Source organism: Oncorhynchus mykiss, unplaced genomic scaffold, assembly GCF_013265735.2.
Source record: "Oncorhynchus mykiss isolate Arlee unplaced genomic scaffold, USDA_OmykA_1.1 un_scaffold_464, whole genome shotgun sequence".
Classification (NCBI taxonomy): Eukaryota; Metazoa; Chordata; class Actinopteri; order Salmoniformes; family Salmonidae; genus Oncorhynchus; species Oncorhynchus mykiss.
In genome coordinates, this window is record NW_023493911.1 from 1 (window position 1) to 27193 (window position 27193).

The 27193-nt window shown below is 40.6% G+C and overlaps 14 non-coding genes across 14 annotated transcripts; all 14 read right to left on the reverse strand.

Moving 5' to 3' along the window:
• Positions 1-2797: 2797 nt before the first annotated feature.
• Positions 2798-2870, reverse strand: trnav-aac. Its single transcript has one exon. It is a non-coding gene; the product is annotated as a tRNA-Val (tRNA).
• Positions 2871-4228: 1358 nt separating this feature from the next.
• On the reverse strand, positions 4229-4303 carry trnav-aac. Its single transcript has one exon. It is a non-coding gene; the product is annotated as a tRNA-Val (tRNA).
• A 2331-nt stretch (positions 4304-6634) lies between these two features.
• Positions 6635-6707, reverse strand: trnav-cac. The gene has a single exon. It is a non-coding gene; the product is annotated as a tRNA-Val (tRNA).
• Positions 6708-6836: 129 nt separating this feature from the next.
• On the reverse strand, positions 6837-6909 carry trnav-cac. Its single transcript has one exon. It is a non-coding gene; the product is annotated as a tRNA-Val (tRNA).
• A 1233-nt stretch (positions 6910-8142) lies between these two features.
• Positions 8143-8215, reverse strand: trnav-cac. The gene has a single exon. It is a non-coding gene; the product is annotated as a tRNA-Val (tRNA).
• Positions 8216-10187: 1972 nt separating this feature from the next.
• On the reverse strand, positions 10188-10260 carry trnav-aac. The gene has a single exon. It is a non-coding gene; the product is annotated as a tRNA-Val (tRNA).
• Positions 10261-11224: 964 nt separating this feature from the next.
• trnav-cac lies at positions 11225-11297 on the reverse strand. Its single transcript has one exon. It is a non-coding gene; the product is annotated as a tRNA-Val (tRNA).
• A 1637-nt stretch (positions 11298-12934) lies between these two features.
• Positions 12935-13007, reverse strand: trnav-aac. The gene has a single exon. It is a non-coding gene; the product is annotated as a tRNA-Val (tRNA).
• A 1501-nt stretch (positions 13008-14508) lies between these two features.
• trnav-aac lies at positions 14509-14581 on the reverse strand. Its single transcript has one exon. It is a non-coding gene; the product is annotated as a tRNA-Val (tRNA).
• A 1166-nt stretch (positions 14582-15747) lies between these two features.
• Positions 15748-15820, reverse strand: trnav-aac. The gene has a single exon. It is a non-coding gene; the product is annotated as a tRNA-Val (tRNA).
• Positions 15821-18359: 2539 nt separating this feature from the next.
• trnav-cac lies at positions 18360-18432 on the reverse strand. Its single transcript has one exon. It is a non-coding gene; the product is annotated as a tRNA-Val (tRNA).
• A 129-nt stretch (positions 18433-18561) lies between these two features.
• Positions 18562-18634, reverse strand: trnav-cac. The gene has a single exon. It is a non-coding gene; the product is annotated as a tRNA-Val (tRNA).
• Positions 18635-21776: 3142 nt separating this feature from the next.
• trnav-cac lies at positions 21777-21849 on the reverse strand. Its single transcript has one exon. It is a non-coding gene; the product is annotated as a tRNA-Val (tRNA).
• Positions 21850-26097: 4248 nt separating this feature from the next.
• On the reverse strand, positions 26098-26170 carry trnav-cac. The gene has a single exon. It is a non-coding gene; the product is annotated as a tRNA-Val (tRNA).
• Positions 26171-27193: the final 1023 nt, after the last annotated feature.

The window sequence follows — 27193 nt, forward strand, 5'->3', positions numbered from 1 at the left end:
CCCATTGAGTGGCGTACTAAGGGTGTGGCTGACTTTGGCTGGGTGGGACATTTATCGCTCTCAGAACCTAATGAAATCAGAAATTACTTAGTCAATTAATTAAACAATAAGGCTTGAGAAGCCGGGAATTATTGTGTGCAGCGGCTCTTGGAAGAGGCTTGGGGGTTCAAAACTTCTTCCATTTAAGAGTGATGGAAGCCACTGTGTTCTTGGGTACCTTCAATGCTGCAGAAATGACCAATCATTTGAATTTACCACAGGTGGACTCCAATCAAGTTGAAGAAACATCTCAAGGATGATCAATGGAAACAGGATGGACCTGAGCTCAATTTCCAGCCTCATAGCAAAGGGTCTGAAAACGTACGTAAATAAGGTATTTTAAAATATTAATGGGTATTATGGCTCTTCTGTGGTACTCAATTTGGGATATTATGTGAGGTAGACATGAGAAGCCGGGAATTATCGTGTGCAGCCGGAACTTGGAAGAGGCTTGGTGGTTCCAAACTTCTTCTATTTAAGAGTGATGGAAGCCACTGTGTTCTTGGGTACCTTCAATGCTGCAGAAATGACCAATCATTTGAATTTACCACAGGTGGACTCCAATCAAGTTGAAGAAACATCTCAAGGATGATCAATGGAAACAGGATGGACCTGAGCTCAATTTCCAGCCTCATAGCAAAGGGTCTGAAAATGTATGTAAATAAGGTATTTTTAAAATATTTTTTTCATTAATAAAAACTATATGTTATCGCTTTGTCATTATGTGGTATTGTGTGTAGATAGATTTTATTTTATTTCATCCATTTTAGTATAAGGCTGTAACGTAACAAAATGTGGAAAAAAGTAAGGGGTCTGAAAACTTTCCGAATGCACTGTACCTATGCAGGCTAGCTTATTTTCCTTTGCTAGCCAGCCAACTAAATCTATCACACAATCACATCAAGCAGCTGAAATGACAGAAAACAATCTACATTTTTGTTTGTTTTACCTTGGATTATATTGCCATTTCTTTGGATATATCCATTACAATGACCCTGATAAATGAATTTGCCTTGCTCAGAGAAGCTGTCAGTCTGGTCACATTCATACAGATCGCATGGTGGAGGTCCCCAAAAAAAAAACGGCAACATTGATCCACAGGTCGGAGAGGTAGACAGCAAGGTTTAGACAAACCTCAACTGTTTCAAAACCAAATGCTAGCCTCTGGGCATTGGGAAATATTGAATATTACAAAATGTTTCCGCCCGGTTTCGAACAGGGGACCTTTCGCGTGCGAAGCGAACGTGACAACCACTACACTACTGAAACTAAGTCTGAATAGCAAACACTGAGAGTGCGAAGGGACCAATTTGTTCAAATGTTTTTCCTGCCCCGGTCTCGAACCGGGGACCTTTCGCGTGTTAGGCGAACATGATAACCACTACACTAACGGAAACCCAATGAGTGGAGTACTAAGGGTGTGGCTGACTTTGGCTGGGTGGGACATTTATCGCTCTCAGACCTAATGAAATCAGAAATTGCTTAGTCAATTAATTAAACAGTAAGGCTTGAGAAGCCGGAATTATTGTGTGCAGCGGCTCTTGGAAGAGGCTTGGTGGTTCAAAACTTCTTCCATTTAAGAGTGATGGAAGCCACTGTGTTCTTGGGTACCTTCATTGCTGCAGAAATGACCAATCATTTGAATTTACCACAGGTGGACTCCAATCAAGTTGAAGAAACATCTCAAGGATGATCAATGGAAACAGGATGGACCTGAGCTCAATTTCCAGCCTCATAGCAAAGGGTCTGAAAACGTACGTAAATAAGGTATTTTAAAAATATTTAATGGGTATTATGGCTCTTTCTGTGGTACTCAATTTGGGATATTATGTGAGGTAGACATGAGAAGCCGGGAATTATCGTGTGCAAGCCGGAACTTGGAAGAGGGCTTGGTGGTTCCAAACTTCTTCTATTTAAGAGTGATGGAAGCCACTCTGTTCTTGGGTACCTTCAATGCTGCAGAAATGACCAATCATTTGAATTTACCACAGGTGGACTCCAATCAAGTTGAAGAAACATCTCAAGGATGATCAATGGAAACAGGATGGACCTGAGCTCAATTTCCAACCTCATAGCAAAGGGTCTGAAAATGTATGTAAATAAGGTATTTTTAAAAATATTTTTTCATTAATAAAAACTATATGTTATCGCTTGTCATTATGTGGGATTGTGTGTAGATAGATGTTATTTTATTTTATCCATTTTAGTATAAGGCTGTAACGTAACAAAATGTGGAAAAAAGTAAGGGGTCTGAAAACTTTCCGAATGCACTGTACCTATGCAGGCTAGCTTCTTTTCCTTTGCTAGCCAGCCAACTAAATCTATCACACAATCACATCAAGCAGCTGAAATGACAGAAAACAATCTACATTTTTGTTTGTTTTACCTTGGATTATATTGCCATTTCTTTGGATATATCCATTACAATGACCCTGATAAATGAATTTGCCTGGCTCAGAGAAGCTGTCAGTCTGGTCACATTCATACAGATCGCATGGTGGAGGTCCCCCAAAAAAAACGGCAACATTGATCCACAGGTCGGAGAGGTAGACAGCAAGGTTTAGACAAACCTCAACTGTTTCAAAACCAAATGCTAGCCTCTGGGCATTGGGAAATACTGAATATTACCAAATGTTTCCGCCCGGTTTCGAACCGGGGACCTTTCGCGTGTGAGGCAAACGTGATAACCACTACACTACTGAAACTAAAGTCTGAATAGCAAATACTGAGAAGTGCGAAGGACCAATTTGTTAAAATGTGTTTCCGCCCGGTCTCGAACCGGGGACCTTTCGCGTGTTAGGCGAACGTGATAACCACTACACTACGGAAACCCATTGAGTGGAGTACTAAGGGTGTGGCTGACTTTGGCTGGGTGGGACATTTATCGCTCTCAGAACCTAATGAAATCAGAAATTACTTAGTCAATTAATTAAACAATAAGGCTTGAGAAGCCGGGAATTATTGTGTGCAGCGGCTCTTGGAAGAGGCTTGGTGGTTCAAAACTTATTCCATTTAAGAGTGATGGAAGCCACTGTGTTCTTGGGTACCTTCAATGCTGCAGAATGACCAATCATTTGAATTTACCACAGGTGGACTCCAATCAAGTTGAAGAAACATCTCAAGGATGATCAATGGAAACAGGATGGACCTGAGCTCAATTTCCAGCCTCATAGCAAAGGGTCTGAAAACGTACGTAAATAAGGTATTTTTAAAATATTTAATGGGTATTATGGCTCTTTCTGTGGAACTCCAATTTGGGATATTATGTGAGGTAGACATGAGAAGCCGGGAATTATCGTGTGCAGCCGGAACTTGGAAGAGGCTTGGTGGTTCCAAACTTCTTCTATTTAAGAGTGATGGAAGCCACTGTGTTCTTGGGTACCTTCAATGCTGCAGAAATGACCAATCATTTGAATTTACCACAGGTGGACTCCAATCAAGTTGAAGAAACATCTCAAGGATGATCAATGGAAACAGGATGGACCTGAGCTCAATTTCCAGCCTCATAGCAAAGGGTCTGAAAATGTATGTAAATAAGGTATTTTTAAAATATTTTTTTCATTAATAAAAACTATATGTTATCGCTTTGTCATTATGTGGTATTGTGTGTAGATAGATTTTATTTTATTTCATCCATTTTAGTATAAGGCTGTAACGTAACAAATGTGGAAAAAAGTAAGGGGTCTGAAAACTTTCCGAATGCACTGTACCTATGCAGGCTAGCTTATTTTCCTTTGCTAGCCAGCCAACTAAATCTATCACACAATCACATCAAGCAGCTGAAATGACAGAAAACAATCTACATTTTTGTTTGTTTTACCTTGGATTATATTGCCATTTCTTTGGATATATCCATTACAATGACCCTGATAAATGAATTTGCCTTGCTCAGAGAAGCTGTCAGTCTGGTCACATTCATACAGATCGCATGGTGGAGGTCCCCAAAAAAAAACGGCAACATTGATCCACAGGTCGGAGAGGTAGACAGCAAGGTTTAGACAAACCTCAACTGTTTCAAACCAAATGCTAGCCTCTGGGCATTGGGAAATATTGAATATTACAAAATGTTTCCGCCCGGTTTCGAACAGGGGACCTTTCGCGTGCGAAGCGAACGTGACAACCACTACACTACTGAAACTAAAGTCTGAATAGCAAATACTGAGAAGTGCGAAGGACCAATTTGTTCAAATGTTTTTCCGCCCGGTCTCGAACCGGGGACCTTTCGCGTGTTAGGCGAACATGATAACCACTACACTACGGAAACCCAATGAGTGGAGTACTAAGGGTGTGGCTGACTTTGGCTGGGTGGGACATTTATCGCTCTCAGAACCTAATGAAATCAGAAATTGCTTAGTCAATTAATTAAACAGTAAGGCTTGAGAAGCCGGGAATTATTGTGTGCAGCGGCTCTTGGAAGAGGCTTGGTGGTTCAAAACTTCTTCCATTTAAGAGTGATGGAAGCCACTGTGTTCTTGGGTACCTTCATTGCTGCAGAAATGACCAATCATTTGAATTTACCACAGGTGGACTCCAATCAAGTTGAAGAAACATCTCAAGGATGATCAATGGAAACAGGATGGACCTGAGCTCAATTTCCAGCCTCATAGCAAAGGGTCTGAAAACGTACGTAAATAAGGTATTTTTAAAATATTTAATGGGTATTATGGCTCTTTCTGTGGTACTCAATTTGGGATATTATGTGAGGTAGACATGAGAAGCCGGGAATTATCGTGTGCAGCCGGAACTTGGAAGAGGCTTGGTGGTTCCAAACTTCTTCTATTTAAGAGTGATGGAAGCCACTCTGTTCTTGGGTACCTTCAATGCTGCAGAAATGACCAATCATTTGAATTTACCACAGGTGGACTCCAATCAAGTTGAAGAAACATCTCAAGGATGATCAATGGAAACAGGATGGACCTGAGCTCAATTTCCAACCTCATAGCAAAGGGTCTGAAAATGTATGTAAATAAGGTATTTTTAAAATATTTTTTCATTAATAAAAACTATATGTTATCGCTTTGTCATTATGTGGGATTGTGTGTAGATAGATGTTATTTTATTTTATCCATTTTAGTACAAGGCTGTAACGTAACAAAATGTGGAAAAAAGTAAGGGGTCTGAAAACTTTCCGAATGCACTGTACCTATGCAGGCTAGCTTCTTTTCCTTTGCTAGCCAGCCAACTAAATCTATCACACAATCACATCAAGCAGCTGAAATGACAGAAAACAATCTACATTTTTGTTTGTTTTACCTTGGATTATATTGCCATTTCTTTGGATATATCCATTACAATGACCCTGATAAATGAATTTGCCTGGCTCAGAGAAGCTGTCAGTCTGGTCACATTCATACAGATCGCATGGTGGAGGTCCCCAAAAAAACGGCAACATTGATCCACAGGTCGGAGAGGTAGACAGCAAGGTTTAGACAAACCTCAACTGTTTCAAACCAAATGCTAGCCTCTGGGCATTGGGAAATACTGAATATTACCAAATGTTTCCGCCCGGTTTCGAACCGGGGACCTTTCGCGTGTGAGGCAAACGTGATAACCACTACACTACTGAAACTAAAGTCTGAATAGCAAATACTGAGAAGTGAGAAGGACCAATTTGTTAAAATGTGTTTCCGCCCGGTCTCGAACCGGTGACCTTTCGCGTGTTAGGCGAACTTGATAACCTCTACACTACGGAAACCCAATGAGTGGAAAACTAAGGGTGTGGCTGACTTTGGCTGGGTGGGACATTTATCGCTCTCAGAACCTAATGATATCAGAAATTACTTAGTCAATTAATTAAACAATAAGGCTTGAGAAGCCGGGAATTATTATGTGCAGCGGCTCTTGGAAGAGGCTTGGTGGTTCAAAACTTCTTCCATTTAAGAGTGATGGAAGCCACTGTGTTCTTGGGGTACCTTCAATGCTGCAGAAATGACCAATCATTTGAATTTACCACAGGTGGACTCCAATCAAGTTGAAGAAACATCTCAAGGATGATCAATGGAAACAGGATGGACCTGAGCTCAATTTCCAGCCTCATAGCAAAGGGTCTGAAAATGTATGTAAATAAGGTATTTTTAAAATATTTTTTTCATTAATAAAAACTATATGTTATCGCTTTGTCATTATGTGGTATTGTGTGTAGATAGATTTTATTTTATTTCATCCATTTTAGTATAAGGCTGTAACGTAACAAAATGTGGAAAAAAGTAAGGGGTCTGAAAACTTTCCGAATGCACTGTACCTATGCAGGCTAGCTTCTTTTCCTTTGCTAGCTAGCCAACTAAATCTATCACACAATCACATCAAGCAGCTGAAATGACAGAAAACTATCTACATTTTTGTTTGTTTTACCTTGGATTATATTGCCATTTCTTTGGATATATCCATTACAATGACCCTGATAAATGAATTTGCCTGGCTCAGAGAAGCTGTCAGTCTGGTCACATTCATACAGATCGCATGGTGGAGGTCCCCAAAAAAAACGGCAACATTGATCCACTGGTCGGAGAGGTAGACAGCAAGGTTTAGACAAACCTCAACTGTTTCAAACCAAATGCTAGCCTCTGGGCATTGGGAAATATTGAATATTACAAAATGTTTCCACCCGGTTTCGAACCGGGGACCTTTCGCGTGTGAGGCGAACGTGATAACCACTACACTACGGAAACCGAATGATTGGGAAACTAAGGGTGTGACTGACTTTCGCGTGTGAGGCGAACGTGATAACCAATACACTACTGAAACTAAAGTCTGAATAGCAAATACTGAGAAGTGCGAAGGACCAATCTGTTAAAATGTGTTTCCGCCCGGTCTCGAACCGGGGACCTTTCGCGTGTGAGGCGAACGTGATAACCACTACACTACGGAAACCGAATGATTGGAAAACTAAGGGTGTGGCTGACTTTGGCTGGGTGGGACATTTATCGCTCTCAGAACCTAATGAAATCAGAAATTACTTAGTCAATTAATTAAACAATAAGGCTTGAGAAGCCGGGAATTATTGTGTGCAGCGGCTCTTGGAAGAGGCTTGGTGGTTCAAAACTTCTTCCATTTAAGAGTGATGGAAGCCACTGTGTTCTTGGGTACCTTCAATGCTGCAGAAATGACCAATCATTTGAATTTACCACAGGTGGACTCCAATCAAGTTGAAGAAACATCTCAAGGATGATCAATGGAAACAGGATGGACCTGAGCTCAATTTCCAGCCTCATAGCAAAGGGTCTGAAAACTTACGTAAATAAGGTATTTTTAAAATATTTAATGGGTATTATGGCTCTTTCTGTGGAACTCAATTTGGGATATTATGTGAGGTAGACATGAGAAGCCGGGAATTATCGTGTGCAGCCGGAACTTGGAAGAGGCTTGGTGGTTCCAAACTTCTTCTATTTAAGAGTGATGGAAGCCACTGTGTTCTTGGGTACCTTCAATGCTGCAGAAATGACCAATCATTTGAATTTACCACAGGTGGACTCCAATCAAGTTGAAGAAACATCTCAAGGATGATCAATGGAAACAGGATGGACCTGAGCTCAATTTCCAGCCTCATAGCAAAGGGTCTGAAAATGTATGTAAATAAGGTATTTTTAAAATATTTTTTTCATTAATAAAAACTATATGCTATCGCTTTGTCATTATGTGGTATTGTGTGTAGATAGATTTTATTTTATTTCATCCATTTTAGTATAAGGCTGTAACTTAACAAAATGTGGAATAAAGTAAGGGGTCTGAAAACTTTCCGAATGCACTGTACCTATGCAGGCTAGCTTCTTTTCCTTTGCTAGCCAGCCAACTAAATCTATCACACAATCACATCAAGCAGCTGAAATGACAGAAAACGATCTACATTTTTGTTTGTTTTACCTTGGATTATATTGCCATTTCTTTGGATATATCCATTACAATGACCCTGATAAATGAATTTGCCTGGCTCAGAGAAGCTGTCAGTCTGGTCACATTCATACAGATCGCATGGTGGAGGTCCCCAAAAAAACGGCAACATTGATCCACTGGTCGGAGAGGTAGACAGCAAGGTTTAGACAAACCTCAACTGTTTCAAACCAAATGCTAGCCTCTGGGCATTGGGAAATATTGAATATTACAAAATGTTTCCACCCGGTTTCGAACCGGGGACCTTTCGCGTGTGAGGCGAACGTGATAACCACTACACTACGGAAACCTAATGATTGGAAAACTAAGGGTGTGACTGACTTTCGCGTGTGAGGCGAACGTGATAACCAATACACTACTGAAACTAAATTCTGAATAGCAAATACTGAGAAGTGCGAAGGACCAATCTGTTAAAATGTGTTTCCGCCCGGTCTCGAACCGGGGACCTTTCGCGTGTGAGGAGAACGTGATAACCACTACACTACGGAAACCGAATGATTGGAAAACTAAGGGTGTGACTGACTTTGGCTGGGTGGGACATTTATCGCTCTCAGAACCTAATGAAATCAGAAATTACTTAGTCAATTAATTAAACAATAAGGCTTTAGAAGCCGGGAATTATTGTGTGCAGCGGCTCTTGGAAGAGGCTTGGTGGTTCAAAACTTCTTCCATTTAAGAGTGATGGAAGCCACTGTGTTCTTGGGTACCTTCAATGCTGCAGAAATGACCAATCATTTGAATTTACCACAGGTGGACTCCAATCAAGTTGAAGAAACATCTCAAGGATGATCAATGGAAACAGGATGGACCTGAGCTCAATTTCCAGCCTCATAGCAAAGGGTCTGAAAACTTACATAAATAAGGTATTTTTTAAATATTTAATGGGTATTATGGCTCTTTCTGTGGAACTCAATTTGGGATATTATGTGAGGTAGACATGAGAAGCCGGGAATTATCGTGTGCAGCCGGAACTTGGAAGAGGCTTGGTGGTTCCAAACTTCTTCTATTTAAGAGTGATGGAAGCCACTGTGTTCTTGGGTACCTTCAATGCTTCAGAAATGACCAATCATTTGAATTTACCACAGGTGGACTCCAATCAAGTTGAAGAAACATCTCAAGGATGATCAATGGAAACAGGATGGACCTGAGCTCAATTTCCAGCCTCATAGCAAAGGGTCTGAAAACTTAAGTAAATAAGGTATTTTTAAAATATTTAATGGGTATTATGGCTCTTTCTGTGGAACTCAATTTGGGATATTATGTGAGGTAGACATGAGAAGCCGGGAATTATCGTGTGCAGCCGGAACTTGGAAGAGGCTTGGTGGTTCCAAACTTCTTCTATTTAAGAGTGATGGAAGCCACTGTGTTCTTGGGTACCTTCAATGCTGCAGAAATGACCAATCATTTGAATTTACCACAGGTGGACTCCAATCAAGTTGAAGAAACATCTCAAGGATGATCAATGGAAACAGGATGGACCTGAGCTCAATTTCCAGTCTCATAGCAAAGGGTCTGAAAATGTATGTAAATAAGGTATTTTTAAAATATTTTTTTCATTAATAAAAACTATATGCTATCGCTTTGTCATTATGTGGTATTGTGTGTAGATAGATTTTATTTTATTTCATCCATTTTAGTATAAGGCTGTAACGTAACAAAATGTGGAAAAAAGTAAGGGGTCTGAAAACTTTCCGAATGCACTGTACCTATGCAGGCTTGCTTCTTTTCCTTTGCTAGCCAGCCAACTAAATCTATCACACAATCACATCAAGCAGCTGAAATGACAGAAAACAATCTACATTTTTGTTTGTTTTACCTTGGATTATATTGCCATTTCTTTGGATATATCCATTACAATGACCCTGATAAATGAATTTGCCTGGCTCAGAGAAGCTGTCAGTCTGGTCACATTCATACAGATCGCATGGTGGAGGTCCCCAAAAAAACGGCAACATTGATCCACTGGTCGGAGAGGTAGACAGCAAGGTTTAGACAAACCTCAACTGTTTCAAACCAAATGCTAGCCTCTGGGCATTGGGAAATATTGAATATTACAAAATGTTTCCACCCGGTTTCGAACCGGGGACCTTTCGCGTGTGAGGCGAGCGTGATAACCACTACACTACGGAAACCGAATGATTGGAAAACTAAGGGTGTGACTGACTTTCGCGTGTGAGGCGAACGTGATAACCAATACACTACTGAAACTAAAGTCTGAATAGCAAATACTGAGAAGTGCGAAGGACCAATCTGTTAAAATGTGTTTCCGCCCGGTCTCGAACCGGGGACCTTTCGCGTGTTAGCCGAACGTGATAACCAGTACACTACGGAAACCCAATGAGTAGAATACTACGGGTGTGGCTGACTTTGGCTGGGTGGGACATTTATCCCTCTCAGAACCTAATGAAATCAGAAATTACTTAGTCAATTAATTAAACAATACGGCTTGAGAAGGGTGGGTATTATGGCTCTTTCTGTGGAACTCAATTTGGGATATTATGTGAGGTAGACATGAGAAGCCGGGAATTATCGTGTGCAGCCGGAACTTGGAAGAGGCTTGGTGGTTCCAAACTTCTTCTATTTAAGAGTGATGGAAGCCACTGTGTTCTTGGGTACCTTCAATGCTGCAGAAATGACCAATCATTTGAATTTACCACAGGTGGACTCCAATCAAGTTGAAGAAACATCTCAAGGATGATCAATGGAAACAGGATGGACCTGAGCTCAATTTCCAGTCTCATAGCAAAGGGTCTGAAAATGTATGTAAATAAGGTATTTTTAAAATATTTTTTTCATTAATAAAAACTATATGCTATCGCTTTGTCATTTTGTGGTATTGTGTGTAGATAGATTTTATTTTATTTCATCCATTTTAGTATAAGGCTGTAACGTAACAAAATGTGGAAAAAAGTAAGGGGTCTGAAAACTTTCCGAATGCACTGTACCTATGCAGGCTAGCTTCTTTTCCTTTGCTAGCCAGCCAACTAAATCTATCACACAATCACATCAAGCAGCTGAAATGACAGAAAACAATCTACATTTTTGTTTGTTTTACCTTGGATTATATTGCCATTTCTTTGGATATATCCATTACAATGACCCTGATAAATGAATTTGCCTGGCTCAGAGAAGCTGTCAGTCTGGTCACATTCATACAGATCGCATGGTGGAGGTCCCCAAAAAAACGGCAACATTGATCCACTGGTCGGAGAGGTAGACAGCAAGGTTTAGACAAACCTCAACTGTTTCAAACCAAATGCTAGCCTCTGGGCATTGGGAAATATTGAATATTACAAAATGTTTCCACCCGGTTTCAAACCGGGGACCTTTCGCGTGTGAGGCGAACGTGATAACCACTACACTACGGAAACCGAATGATTGGAAAACTAAGGGTGTGACTGACTTTCGCGTGTGAGGCGAACGTGATAACCAATACACTACTGAAACTAAAGTCTGAATAGCAAATACTGAGAAGTGCGAAGGACCAATCTGTTAAAATGTGTTTCCGCCCGGTCTCGAACCAGGGACCTGTCGCGCGTTAGCCGAACGTGATAACCAGTACACTACGGAAACCCAATGAGTAGAATACTACGGGTGTGGCTGACTTTGGCTGGGTGGGACATTTATCGCTCTCAGAACCTAATGAAATCAGAAATTACTTAGTCAATTAATTAAACAATAAGGCTTGAGAAGCCGGGAATTATTGTGTGCAGCGGCTCTTGGAAGAGGCTTGGTGGTTCAAAACTTCTTCCATTTAAGAGTGATGGAAGCCACTGTGTTCTTGGGTACCTTCAATGCTGCAGAAATGACCAATCATTTGAATTTACCACAGGTGGACTCCAATCAAGTTGAAGAAACATCTCAAGGATGATCAATGGAAACAGGATGGACCTGAGCTCAATTTCCAGCCTCATAGCAAAGGGTCTGAAAACTTACGTAAATAAGGTATTTTTAAAATATTTAATGGGTATTATGGCTCTTTCTGTGGAACTCAATTTGGGATATTATGTGAGGTAGACATGAGAAGCCGGGAATTATCGTGTGCAGCCGGAACTTGGAAGAGGCTTGGTGGTTCCAAACTTCTTCTATTTAAGAGTGATGGAAGCCACTGTGTTCTTGGGTACCTTCAATGCTGCAGAAATGACCAATCATTTGAATTTACCACAGGTGGACTACAATCAAGTTGAAGAAACATCTCAAGGATGATCAATGGAAACAGGATGGACCTGAGCTCAATTTCCAGTCTCATAGCAAAGGGTCTGAAAATCCATGTAAATAAGGTATTTTTAAAATATTTTTTTCATTAATAAAAACTATATGCTATCGCTTTGTCATTATGTGGTATTGTGTGTAGATAGATTTTATTTTATTTCATCCATTTTAGTATAAGGCTGTAACGTAACAAAATGTGGAAAAAAGTAAGGGGTCTGAAAACTTTCCGAATGCACTGTACCTATGCAGGCTAGCTTCTTTTCCTTTGCTAGCCAGCCAACTAAATCTATCACACAATCACATCAAGCAGCTGAAATGACAGAAAACAATCTACATTTTTGTTTGTTTTACCTTGGATTATATTGCCATTTCTTTGGATATATCCATTACAATGACCCTGATAAATGAATTTGCCTGGCTCAGAGAAGCTGTCAGTCTGGTCACATTCATACAGATCGCATGGTGGAGGTCCCCAAAAAAACGGCAACATTGATCCACTGGTCGGAGAGGTAGACAGCAAGGTTTAGACAAACCTCAACTGTTTCAAACCAAATGCTAGCCTCTGGGCATTGGGAAATATTGAATATTACAAAATGTTTCCACCCGGTTTCGAACCAGGGACCTTTCGCGTGTGAGGCGAACGTGACAACCACTACACTACAGAAACCGAATGATTGGTAAACTAAGGGTGTGACTGACTTTCGCGTGTGAGGCGAACGTGATAACCAATACACTACTGAAACTAAAGTCTGAATAGCAAATACTGAGAAGTGCGAAGGACCAATCTGTTAAAATGTGTTTCCGCCCGGTCTCGAACCGGGGACCTTTCGCGTGTTAGCCGAACGTGATAACCAGTACACTACGGAAACCCAATGAGTAGAATACTACGGGTGTGGCTGACTTTGGCTGGGTGGGACATTTATCCCTCTCAGAACCTAATGAAATCAGAAATTACTTAGTCAATTAATTAAACAATACGGCTTGAGAAGGGTGGGTATTATGGCTCTTTCTGTGGAACTCAATTTGGGATATTATGTGAGGTAGACATGAGAAGCCGGGAATTATCGTGTGCAGCCGGAACTTGGAAGAGGCTTGGTGGTTCCAAACTTCTTCTATTTAAGAGTGATGGAAGCCACTGTGTTCTTGGGTACCTTCAATGCTGCAGAAATGACCAATCATTTGAATTTACCACAGGTGGACTCCAATCAAGTTGAAGAAACATCTCAAGGATGATCAATGGAAACAGGATGGACCTGAGCTCAATTTCCAGCCTCATAGCAAAGGGTCTGAAAACTTACGTAAATAAGGTATTTTTAAAATATTTAATGGGTATTATGGCTCTTTCTGTGGAACTCAATTTGGGATATTATGTGAGGTAGACATGAGAAGCCGGGAATTATCGTGTGCAGCCGGAACTTGGAAGAGGCTTGGTGGTTCCAAACTTCTTCTATTTAAGAGTGATGGAAGCCACTGTGTTCTTGGGTACCTTCAATGCTGCAGAAATGACCAATCATTTGAATTTACCACAGGTGGACTCCAATCAAGTTGAAGAAACATCTCAAGGATGATCAATGGAAACAGGATGGACCTGAGCTCAATTTCCAGTCTCATAGCAAAGGGTCTGAAAATGTATGTAAATAAGGTATTTTTAAAATATTTTTTTCATTAATAAAAACTATATGCTATCGCTTTGTCATTATGTGGTATTGTGTGTAGATAGATTTTATTTTATTTCATCCATTTTAGTATAAGGCTGTAACGTAACAAAATGTGGAAAAAAGTAAGGGGTCTGAAAACTTTCCGAATGCACTGTACCTATGCAGGCTAGCTTCTTTTCCTTTGCTAGCCAGCCAACTAAATCTATCACACAATCACATCAAGCAGCTGAAATGACAGAAAACGATCTACATTTTTGTTTGTTTTACCTTGGATTATATTGCCATTTCTTTGGATATATCCATTACAATGACCCTGATAAATGAATTTGCCTGGCTCAGAGAAGCTGTCAGTCTGGTCACATTCATACAGATCGCATGGTGGAGGTCCCCAAAAAAACGGCAACATTGATCCACTGGTCGGAGAGGTAGACAGCAAGGTTTAGACAAACCTCAACTGTTTCAAACCAAATGCTAGCCTCTGGGCATTGGGAAATATTGAATATTACAAAATGTTTCCACCCGGTTTCGAACCAGGGACCTTTCGCGTGTGAGGCGAACGTGACAACCACTACACTACAGAAACCGAATGATTGGTAAACTAAGGGTGTGACTGACTTTCGCGTGTGAGGCGAACGTGATAACCAATACACTACTGAAACTAAAGTCTGAATAGCAAATACTGAGAAGTGCGAAGGACCAATCTGTTAAAATGTGTTTCCGCCCGGTCTCGAACCGGGGACCTTTCGCGTGTTAGCCGAACGTGATAACCAGTACACTACGGAAACCCAATGAGTAGAATACTACGGGTGTGGCTGACTTTGGCTGGGTGGGACATTTATCCCTCTCAGAACCTAATGAAATCAGAAATTACTTAGTCAATTAATTAAACAATACGGCTTGAGAAGGGTGGGTATTATGGCTCTTTCTGTGGAACTCAATTTGGGATATTATGTGAGGTAGACATGAGAAGCCGGGAATTATCGTGTGCAGCCGGAACTTGGAAGAGGCTTGGTGGTTCCAAACTTCTTCTATTTAAGAGTGATGGAAGCCACTGTGTTCTTGGGTACCTTCAATGCTGCAGAAATGACCAATCATTTGAATTTACCACAGGTGGACTCCAATCAAGTTGAAGAAACATCTCAAGGATGATCAATGGAAACAGGATGGACCTGAGCTCAATTTCCAGTCTCATAGCAAAGGGTCTGAAAATGTATGTAAATAAGGTATTTTTAAAATATTTTTTTCATTAATAAAAACTATATGCTATCGCTTTGTCATTATGTGGTATTGTGTGTAGATAGATTTTATTTTATTTCATCCATTTTAGTATAAGGCTGTAACGTAACAAAATGTGGAAAAAAGTAAGGGGTCTGAAAACTTTCCGAATGCACTGTACCTATGCAGGCTAGCTTCTTTTCCTTTGCTAGCCAGCCAACTAAATCTATCACACAATCACATCAAGCAGCTGAAATGACAGAAAACAATCTACATTTTTGTTTGTTTTACCTTGGATTATATTGCCATTTCTTTGGATATATCCATTACAATGACCCTGATAAATGAATTTGCCTGGCTCAGAGAAGCTGTCAGTCTGGTCACATTCATACAGATCGCATGGTGGAGGTCCCCAAAAAAACGGCAACATTGATCCACTGGTCGGAGAGGTAGACAGCAAGGTTTAGACAAACCTCAACTGTTTCAAACCAAATGCTAGCCTCTGGGCATTGGGAAATATTGAATATTACAAAATGTTTCCACCCGGTTTCGAACCAGGGACCTTTCGCGTGTGAGGCGAACGTGACAACCACTACACTACAGAAACCGAATGATTGGTAAACTAAGGGTGTGACTGACTTTCGCGTGTGAGGCGAACGTGATAACCAATACACTACTGAAACTAAAGTCTGAATAGCAAATACTGAGAAGTGCGAAGGACCAATCTGTTAAAATGTGTTTCCGCCCGGTCTCGAACCGGGGACCTTTCGCGTGTTAGCCGAACGTGATAACCAGTACACTACGGAAACCCAATGAGTAGAATACTACGGGTGTGGCTGACTTTGGCTGGGTGGGACATTTATCCCTCTCAGAACCTAATGAAATCAGAAATTACTTAGTCAATTAATTAAACAATACGGCTTGAGAAGGGTGGGTATTATGGCTCTTTCTGTGGAACTCAATTTGGGATATTATGTGAGGTAGACATGAGAAGCCGGGAATTATCGTGTGCAGCCGGAACTTGGAAGAGGCTTGGTGGTTCCAAACTTCTTCTATTTAAGAGTGATGGAAGCCACTGTGTTCTTGGGTACCTTCAATGCTGCAGAAATGACCAATCATTTGAATTTACCACAGGTGGACTCCAATCAAGTTGAAGAAACATCTCAAGGATGATCAATGGAAACAGGATGGACCTGAGCTCAATTTCCAGCCTCATAGCAAAGGGTCTGAAAACTTACGTAAATAAGGTATTTTTAAAATATTTAATGGGTATTATGGCTCTTTCTGTGGAACTCAATTTGGGATATTATGTGAGGTAGACATGAGAAGCCGGGAATTATCGTGTGCAGCCGGAACTTGGAAGAGGCTTGGTGGTTCCAAACTTCTTCTATTTAAGAGTGATGGAAGCCACTGTGTTCTTGGGTACCTTCAATGCTGCAGAAATGACCAATCATTTGAATTTACCACAGGTGGACTCCAATCAAGTTGAAGAAACATCTCAAGGATGATCAATGGAAACAGGATGGACCTGAGCTCAATTTCCAGTCTCATAGCAAAGGGTCTGAAAATGTATGTAAATAAGGTATTTTTAAAATATTTTTTTCATTAATAAAAACTATATGCTATCGCTTTGTCATTATGTGGTATTGTGTGTAGATAGATTTTATTTTATTTCATCCATTTTAGTATAAGGCTGTAACGTAACAAAATGTGGAAAAAAGTAAGGGGTCTGAAAACTTTCCGAATGCACTGTACCTATGCAGGCTAGCTTCTTTTCCTTTGCTAGCCAGCCAACTAAATCTATCACACAATCACATCAAGCAGCTGAAATGACAGAAAACGATCTACATTTTTGTTTGTTTTACCTTGGATTATATTGCCATTTCTTTGGATATATCCATTACAATGACCCTGATAAATGAATTTGCCTGGCTCAGAGAAGCTGTCAGTCTGGTCACATTCATACAGATCGCATGGTGGAGGTCCCCAAAAAAACGGCAACATTGATCCACTGGTCGGAGAGGTAGACAGCAAGGTTTAGACAAACCTCAACTGTTTCAAACCAAATGATAGCCTCTGGGCATTGGGAAATATTGAATATTACAAAATGTTTCCACCCGGTTTCGAACCAGGGACCTTTCGCGTGTGAGGCGAACGTGACAACCACTACACTACAGAAACCGAATGATTGGTAAACTAAGGGTGTGACTGACTTTCGCGTGTGAGGCGAACGTGATAACCAATACACTACTGAAACTAAAGTCTGAATAGCAAATACTGAGAAGTGCGAAGGACCAATCTGTTAAAATGTGTTTCCGCCCGGTCTCGAACCGGGGACCTTTCGCGTGTTAGCCGAACGTGATAACCAGTACACTACGGAAACCCAATGAGTAGAATACTACGGGTGTGGCTGACTTTGGCTGGGTGGGACATTTATCCCTCTCAGAACCTAATGAAATCAGAAATTACTTAGTCAATTAATTAAACAATACGGCTTGAGAAGGGTGGGTATTATGGCTCTTTCTGTGGAACTCAATTTGGGATATTATGTGAGGTAGACATGAGAAGCCGGGAATTATCGTGTGCAGCCGGAACTTGGAAGAGGCTTGGTGGTTCCAAACTTCTTCTATTTAAGAGTGATGGAAGCCACTGTGTTCTTGGGTACCTTCAATGCTGCAGAAATGACCAATCATTTGAATTTACCACAGGTGGACTCCAATCAAGTTGAAGAAACATCTCAAGGATGATCAATGGAAACAGGATGGACCTGAGCTCAATTTCCAGTCTCATAGCAAAGGGTCTGAAAATGTATGTAAATAAGGTATTTTTAAAATATTTTTTTCATTAATAAAAACTATATGCTATCGCTTTGTCATTATGTGGTATTGTGTGTAGATAGATTTTATTTTATTTCATCCATTTTAGTATAAGGCTGTAACGTAACAAAATGTGGAAAAAAGTAAGGGGTCTGAAAACTTTCCGAATGCACTGTACCTATGCAGGCTAGCTTCTTTTCCTTTGCTAGCCAGCCAACTAAATCTATCACACAATCACATCAAGCAGCTGAAATGACAGAAAACAATCTACATTTTTGTTTGTTTTACCTTGGATTATATTGCCATTTCTTTGGATATATCCATTACAATGACCCTGATAAATGAATTTGCCTGGCTCAGAGAAGCTGTCAGTCTGGTCACATTCATACAGATCGCATGGTGGAGGTCCCCAAAAAAAACGGCAACATTGATCCACTGGTCGGAGAGGTAGACAGCAAGGTTTAGACAAACCTCAACTGTTTCAAACCAAATGCTAGCCTCTGGGCATTGGGAAATATTGAATATTACAAAATGTTTCCACCCGGTTTCGAACCGGGGACCTTTCGCGTGTGAGGCAAACGTGATAACCACTACACTACGGAAACCGAATGATTGGAAAACTAAGGGTGTGACTGACTTTCGCGTGTGAGGCGAACGTGATAACCAATACACTACTGAAACTAAAGTCTGAATAGCAAATACTGAGAAGTGCGAAGGACCAATCTGTTAAAATGTGTTTCCGCCCGGTCTCGAACCGGGGACCTTTCGCGTGTGAGGCGAACGTGATAACCACTACACTACGGAAACCAAATGATTGGAAAACTAAGGGTGTGACTGACTTTGGCTGGGTGGGACATTTATCGCTCTCAGAACCTAATGAAATCAGAAATTACTTAGTCAATTAATTAAACAATAAGGCTTGAGAAGCCGGGAATTATTGTGTGCAGCGGCTCTTGGAAGAGGCTTGGTGGTTCAAAACTTCTTCCATTTAAGAGTGATGGAAGCCACTGTGTTCTTGGGTACCTTCAATGCTGCAGAAATGACCAATCATTTGAATTTACCACAGGTGGACTCCAATCAAGTTGAAGAAACATCTCAAGGATGATCAATGGAAACAGGATGGACCTGAGCTCAATTTCCAGCCTCATAGCAAAGGGTCTGAAAAGTTACGTAAATAAGGTATTTTTAAAATATTTAATGGGTATTATGGCTCTTTCTGTGGAACTCAATTTGGGATATTATGTGAGGTAGACATGAGAAGCCGGGAATTATCGTGTGCAGCCGGAACTTGGACGAGGCTTGGTGGTTCCAAACTTCTTCTATTTAAGAGTGATGGAAGCCACTGTGTTCTTGGGTACCTTCAATGCTGCAGAAATGACCAATCATTTGAATTTACCACAGGTGGACTCCAATCAAGTTGAAGAAACATCTCAAGGATGATCAATGGAAACAGGATGGACCTGAGCTCAATTTCCAGCCTCATAGCAAAGGGTCTGAAAACTTACATAAATAAGGTATTTTTTAAATATTTAATGGGTATTATGGCTCTTTCTGTGGAACTCAATTTGGGATATTATGTGAGGTAGACATGAGAAGCCGGGAATTATCGTGTGCAGCCGGAACTTGGAAGAGGCTTGGTGGTTCCAAACTTCTTCTATTTAAGAGTGATGGAAGCCACTGTGTTCTTGGGTACCTTCAATGCTTCAGAAATGACCAATCATTTGAATTTACCACAGGTGGACTCCAATCAAGTTGAAGAAACATCTCAAGGATGATCAATGGAAACAGGATGGACCTGAGCTCAATTTCCAGCCTCATAGCAAAGGGTCTGAAAACTTAAGTAAATAAGGTATTTTTAAAATATTTAATGGGTATTATGGCTCTTTCTGTGGAACTCAATTTGGGATATTATGTGAGGTAGACATGAGAAGCCGGGAATTATCGTGTGCAGCCGGAACTTGGAAGAGGCTTGGTGGTTCCAAACTTCTTCTATTTAAGAGTGATGGAAGCCACTGTGTTCTTGGGTACCTTCAATGCTGCAGAAATGACCAATCATTTGAATTTACCACAGGTGGACTCCAATCAAGTTGAAGAAACATCTCAAGGATGATCAATGGAAACAGGATGGACCTGAGCTCAATTTCCAGTCTCATAGCAAAGGGTCTGAAAATGTATGTAAATAAGGTATTTTTAAAATATTTTTTTCATTAATAAAAACTATATGCTATCGCTTTGTCATTATGTGGTATTGTGTGTAGATAGATTTTATTTTATTTCATCCATTTTAGTATAAGGCTGTAACGTAACAAAATGTGGAAAAAAGTAAGGGGTCTGAAAACTTTCCGAATGCACTGTACCTATGCAGGCTTGCTTCTTTTCCTTTGCTAGCCAGCCAACTAAATCTATCACACAATCACATCAAGCAGCTGAAATGACAGAAAACAATCTACATTTTTGTTTGTTTTACCTTGGATTATATTGCCATTTCTTTGGATATATCCATTACAATGACCCTGATAAATGAATTTGCCTGGCTCAGAGAAGCTGTCAGTCTGGTCACATTCATACAGATCGCATGGTGGAGGTCCCCAAAAAAACGGCAACATTGATCCACTGGTCGGAGAGGTAGACAGCAAGGTTTAGACAAACCTCAACTGTTTCAAACCAAATGCTAGCCTCTGGGCATTGGGAAATATTGAATATTACAAAATGTTTCCACCCGGTTTCGAACCGGGGACCTTTCGCGTGTGAGGCGAGCGTGATAACCACTACACTACGGAAACCGAATGATTGGAAAACTAAGGGTGTGACTGACTTTCGCGTGTGAGGCGAACGTGATAACCAATACACTACTGAAACTAAAGTCTGAATAGCAAATACTGAGAAGTGCGAAGGACCAATCTGTTAAAATGTGTTTCCGCCCGGTCTCGAACCGGGGACCTTTCGCGTGTTAGCCGAACGTGATAACCAGTACACTACGGAAACCCAATGAGTAGAATACTACGGGTGTGGCTGACTTTGGCTGGGTGGGACATTTATCCCTCTCAGAACCTAATGAAATCAGAAATTACTTAGTCAATTAATTAAACAATACGGCTTGAGAAGGGTGGGTATTATGGCTCTTTCTGTGGAACTCAATTTGGGATATTATGTGAGGTAGACATGAGAAGCCGGGAATTATCGTGTGCAGCCGGAACTTGGAAGAGGCTTGGTGGTTCCAAACTTCTTCTATTTAAGAGTGATGGAAGCCACTGTGTTCTTGGGTACCTTCAATGCTGCAGAAATGACCAATCATTTGAATTTACCACAGGTGGACTCCAATCAAGTTGAAGAAACATCTCAAGGATGATCAATGGAAACAGGATGGACCTGAGCTCAATTTCCAGTCTCATAGCAAAGGGTCTGAAAATGTATGTAAATAAGGTATTTTTAAAATATTTTTTTCATTAATAAAAACTATATGCTATCGCTTTGTCATTATGTGGTATTGTGTGTAGATAGATTTTATTTTATTTCATCCATTTTAGTATAAGGCTGTAACGTAACAAAATGTGGAAAAAAGTAAGGGGTCTGAAAACTTTCCGAATGCACTGTACCTATGCAGGCTAGCTTCTTTTCCTTTGCTAGCCAGCCAACTAAATCTATCACACAATCACATCAAGCAGCTGAAATGACAGAAAACAATCTACATTTTTGTTTGTTTTACCTTGGATTATATTGCCATTTCTTTGGATATATCCATTACAATGACCCTGATAAATGAATTTGCCTGGCTCAGAGAAGCTGTCAGTCTGGTCACATTCATACAGATCGCATGGTGGAGGTCCCCAAAAAAACGGCAACATTGATCCACTGGTCGGAGAGGTAGACAGCAAGGTTTAGACAAACCTCAACTGTTTCAAACCAAATGCTAGCCTCTGGGCATTGGGAAATATTGAATATTACAAAATGTTTCCACCCGGTTTCGAACCAGGGACCTTTCGCGTGTGAGGCGAACGTGATAACCACTACACTACGGAAACCGAATGATTGGAAAACTAAGGGTGTGACTGACTTTCGCGTGTGAGGCGAACGTGATAACCAATACACTACTGAAACTAAAGTCTGAATAGCAAATACTGAGAAGTGCGAAGGACCAATCTGTTAAAATGTGTTTCCGCCCGGTCTCGAACCAGGGACCTGTCGCGCGTTAGCCGAACGTGATAACCAGTACACTACGGAAACCCAATGAGTAGAATACTACGGGTGTGGCTGACTTTGGCTGGGTGGGACATTTATCGCTCTCAGAACCTAATGAAATCAGAAATTACTTAGTCAATTAATTAAACAATAAGGCTTGAGAAGCCGGGAATTATTGTGTGCAGCGGCTCTTGGAAGAGGCTTGGTGGTTCAAAACTTCTTCCATTTAAGAGTGATGGAAGCCACTGTGTTCTTGGGTACCTTCAATGCTGCAGAAATGACCAATCATTTGAATTTACCACAGGTGGACTCCAATCAAGTTGAAGAAACATCTCAAGGATGATCAATGGAAACAGGATGGACCTGAGCTCAATTTCCAGCCTCATAGCAAAGGGTCTGAAAACTTACGTAAATAAGGTATTTTTAAAATATTTAATGGGTATTATGGCTCTTTCTGTGGAACTCAATTTGGGATATTATGTGAGGTAGACATGAGAAGCCGGGAATTATCGTGTGCAGCCGGAACTTGGAAGAGGCTTGGTGGTTCCAAACTTCTTCTATTTAAGAGTGATGGAAGCCACTGTGTTCTTGGGTACCTTCAATGCTGCAGAAATGACCAATCATTTGAATTTACCACAGGTGGACTACAATCAAGTTGAAGAAACATCTCAAGGATGATCAATGGAAACAGGATGGACCTGAGCTCAATTTCCAGTCTCATAGCAAAGGGTCTGAAAATCCATGTAAATAAGGTATTTTTAAAATATTTTTTTCATTAATAAAAACTATATGCTATCGCTTTGTCATTATGTGGTATTGTGTGTAGATAGATTTTATTTTATTTCATCCATTTTAGTATAAGGCTGTAACGTAACAAAATGTGGAAAAAAGTAAGGGGTCTGAAAACTTTCCGAATGCACTGTACCTATGCAGGCTAGCTTCTTTTCCTTTGCTAGCCAGCCAACTAAATCTATCACACAATCACATCAAGCAGCTGAAATGACAGAAAACAATCTACATTTTTGTTTGTTTTACCTTGGATTATATTGCCATTTCTTTGGATATATCCATTACAATGACCCTGATAAATGAATTTGCCTGGCTCAGAGAAGCTGTCAGTCTGGTCACATTCATACAGATCGCATGGTGGAGGTCCCCAAAAAAACGGCAACATTGATCCACTGGTCGGAGAGGTAGACAGCAAGGTTTAGACAAACCTCAACTGTTTCAAACCAAATGCTAGCCTCTGGGCATTGGGAAATATTGAATATTACAAAATGTTTCCACCCGGTTTCGAACCAGGGACCTTTCGCGTGTGAGGCGAACGTGACAACCACTACACTACAGAAACCGAATGATTGGTAAACTAAGGGTGTGACTGACTTTCGCGTGTGAGGCGAACGTGATAACCAATACACTACTGAAACTAAAGTCTGAATAGCAAATACTGAGAAGTGCGAAGGACCAATCTGTTAAAATGTGTTTCCGCCCGGTCTCGAACCGGGGACCTTTCGCGTGTTAGCCGAACGTGATAACCAGTACACTACGGAAACCCAATGAGTAGAATACTACGGGTGTGGCTGACTTTGGCTGGGTGGGACATTTATCCCTCTCAGAACCTAATGAAATCAGAAATTACTTAGTCAATTAATTAAACAATACGGCTTGAGAAGGGTGGGTATTATGGCTCTTTCTGTGGAACTCAATTTGGGATATTATGTGAGGTAGACATGAGAAGCCGGGAATTATCGTGTGCAGCCGGAACTTGGAAGAGGCTTGGTGGTTCCAAACTTCTTCTATTTAAGAGTGATGGAAGCCACTGTGTTCTTGGGTACCTTCAATGCTGCAGAAATGACCAATCATTTGAATTTACCACAGGTGGACTCCAATCAAGTTGAAGAAACATCTCAAGGATGATCAATGGAAACAGGATGGACCTGAGCTCAATTTCCAGCCTCATAGCAAAGGGTCTGAAAACTTACGTAAATAAGGTATTTTTAAAATATTTAATGGGTATTATGGCTCTTTCTGTGGAACTCAATTTGGGATATTATGTGAGGTAGACATGAGAAGCCGGGAATTATCGTGTGCAGCCGGAACTTGGAAGAGGCTTGGTGGTTCCAAACTTCTTCTATTTAAGAGTGATGGAAGCCACTGTGTTCTTGGGTACCTTCAATGCTGCAGAAATGACCAATCATTTGAATTTACCACAGGTGGACTCCAATCAAGTTGAAGAAACATCTCAAGGATGATCAATGGAAACAGGATGGACCTGAGCTCAATTTCCAGTCTCATAGCAAAGGGTCTGAAAATGTATGTAAATAAGGTATTTTTAAAATATTTTTTTCATTAATAAAAACTATATGCTATCGCTTTGTCATTATGTGGTATTGTGTGTAGATAGATTTTATTTTATTTCATCCATTTTAGTATAAGGCTGTAACGTAACAAAATGTGGAAAAAAGTAAGGGGTCTGAAAACTTTCCGAATGCACTGTACCTATGCAGGCTAGCTTCTTTTCCTTTGCTAGCCAGCCAACTAAATCTATCACACAATCACATCAAGCAGCTGAAATGACAGAAAACGATCTACATTTTTGTTTGTTTTACCTTGGATTATATTGCCATTTCTTTGGATATATCCATTACAATGACCCTGATAAATGAATTTGCCTGGCTCAGAGAAGCTGTCAGTCTGGTCACATTCATACAGATCGCATGGTGGAGGTCCCCAAAAAAACGGCAACATTGATCCACTGGTCGGAGAGGTAGACAGCAAGGTTTAGACAAACCTCAACTGTTTCAAACCAAATGCTAGCCTCTGGGCATTGGGAAATATTGAATATTACAAAATGTTTCCACCCGGTTTCGAACCAGGGACCTTTCGCGTGTGAGGCGAACGTGACAACCACTACACTACAGAAACCGAATGATTGGTAAACTAAGGGTGTGACTGACTTTCGCGTGTGAGGCGAACGTGATAACCAATACACTACTGAAACTAAAGTCTGAATAGCAAATACTGAGAAGTGCGAAGGACCAATCTGTTAAAATGTGTTTCCGCCCGGTCTCGAACCGGGGACCTTTCGCGTGTTAGCCGAACGTGATAACCAGTACACTACGGAAACCCAATGAGTAGAATACTACGGGTGTGGCTGACTTTGGCTGGGTGGGACATTTATCCCTCTCAGAACCTAATGAAATCAGAAATTACTTAGTCAATTAATTAAACAATACGGCTTGAGAAGGGTGGGTATTATGGCTCTTTCTGTGGAACTCAATTTGGGATATTATGTGAGGTAGACATGAGAAGCCGGGAATTATCGTGTGCAGCCGGAACTTGGACGAGGCTTGGTGGTTCCAAACTTCTTCTATTTAAGAGTGATGGAAGCCACTGTGTTCTTGGGTACCTTCAATGCTGCAGAAATGACCAATCATTTGAATTTACCACAGGTGGACTCCAATCAAGTTGAAGAAACATCTCAAGGATGATCAATGGAAACAGGATGGAACTGAGCTCAATTTCCAGCCTCATAGCAAAGGGTCTGAAAATGTATGTAAATAAGGTATTTTTAAAATATTTTTTTCATTAATAAAAACTATATGTTATCGCTTTGTCATTATGTGGTATTATGTGTAGATAGATTTTATTTTATTTCATCCATTTTAGTATAAGGCTGTAACGTAACAAAATGTGGAAAAAAGTAAGGGGTCTGAAAACTTTCCGAATGCACTGTACCTATGCAGGCTAGCTTCTTTTCCTTTGCTAGCCAGCCAACTAAATCTATCACACAATCACATCAAGCAGCTGAAATGACAGAAAACGATCTACATTTTTGTTTGTTTTACCTTGGATTATATTGCCATTTCTTTGGATATATCCATTACAATGACCCTGATAAATGAATTTGCCTGGCTCAGAGAAGCTGTCAGTCTGGTCACATTCATACAGATCGCATGGTGGAGGTCCCCAAAAAAACGGCAACATTGATCCACTGGTCGGAGAGGTAGACGGCAAGGTTTAGACAAACCTCAACTGTTTCAAACCAAATGCTAGCCTCTGGGCATTGGGAAATATTGAATATTACAAAATGTTTCCACCCGGTTTCGAACCAGGGACCTTTCGCGTGTGAGGCGAACGTGATAACCACTACACTACAGAAACCGAATGATTGGTAAACTAAGGGTGTGACTGACTTTCGCGTGTGAGGCGAACGTGATAACCAATACACTACTGAAACTAAAGTCTGAATAGCAAATACTGAGAAGTGCGAAGGACCAATCTGTTAAAATGTGTTTCCGCCCGGTCTCGAACCGGGGACCTTTCGCGTGTTAGCCGAACGTGATAACCAGTACACTACGGAAACCCAATGAGTAGAATACTACGGGTGTGGCTGACTTTGGCTGGGTGGGACATTTATCGCTCTCAGAACCTAATGAAATCAGAAATTACTTAGTCAATTAATTAAACAATAAAGCTTGAGAAGGGTGGGTATTATGGCTCTTTCTGTGGAACTCAATTTGGGATATTATGTGAGGTAGACATGAGAAGCCGGGAATTATCGTGTGCAGCCGGAACTTGGAAGAGGCTTGGTGGTTCCAAACTTCTTCTATTTAAGAGTGATGGAAGCCACTGTGTTCTTGGGTACCTTCAATGCTGCAGAAATGACCAATCATTTGAATTTACCACAGGTGGACTCCAATCAAGTTGAAGAAACATCTCAAGGATGATCAATGGAAACAGGATGGACCTGAGCTCAATTTCCAGTCTCATAGCAAAGGGTCTGAAAATGTATGTAAATAAGGTATTTTTAAAATATTTTTTTAATTAATAAAAACTATATGCTATCGCTTTGTCATTATGTGGTATTGTGTGTAGATAGATTTTATTTTATTTCATCCATTTTAGTATAAGGCTGTAACGTAACAAAATGTGGAAAAAAGTAAGGGGTCTGAAAACTTTCCGAATGCACTGTACCTATGCAGGCTAGCTTCTTTTCCTTTGCTAGCCAGCCAACTAAATCTATCACACAATCACATCAAGCAGCTGAAATGACAGAAAACAATCTACATTTTTGTTTGTTTTACCTTGGATTATATTGCCATTTCTTTGGATATATCCATTACAATGACCCTGATAAATGAATTTGCCTGGCTCAGAGAAGCTGTCAGTCTGGTCACATTCATA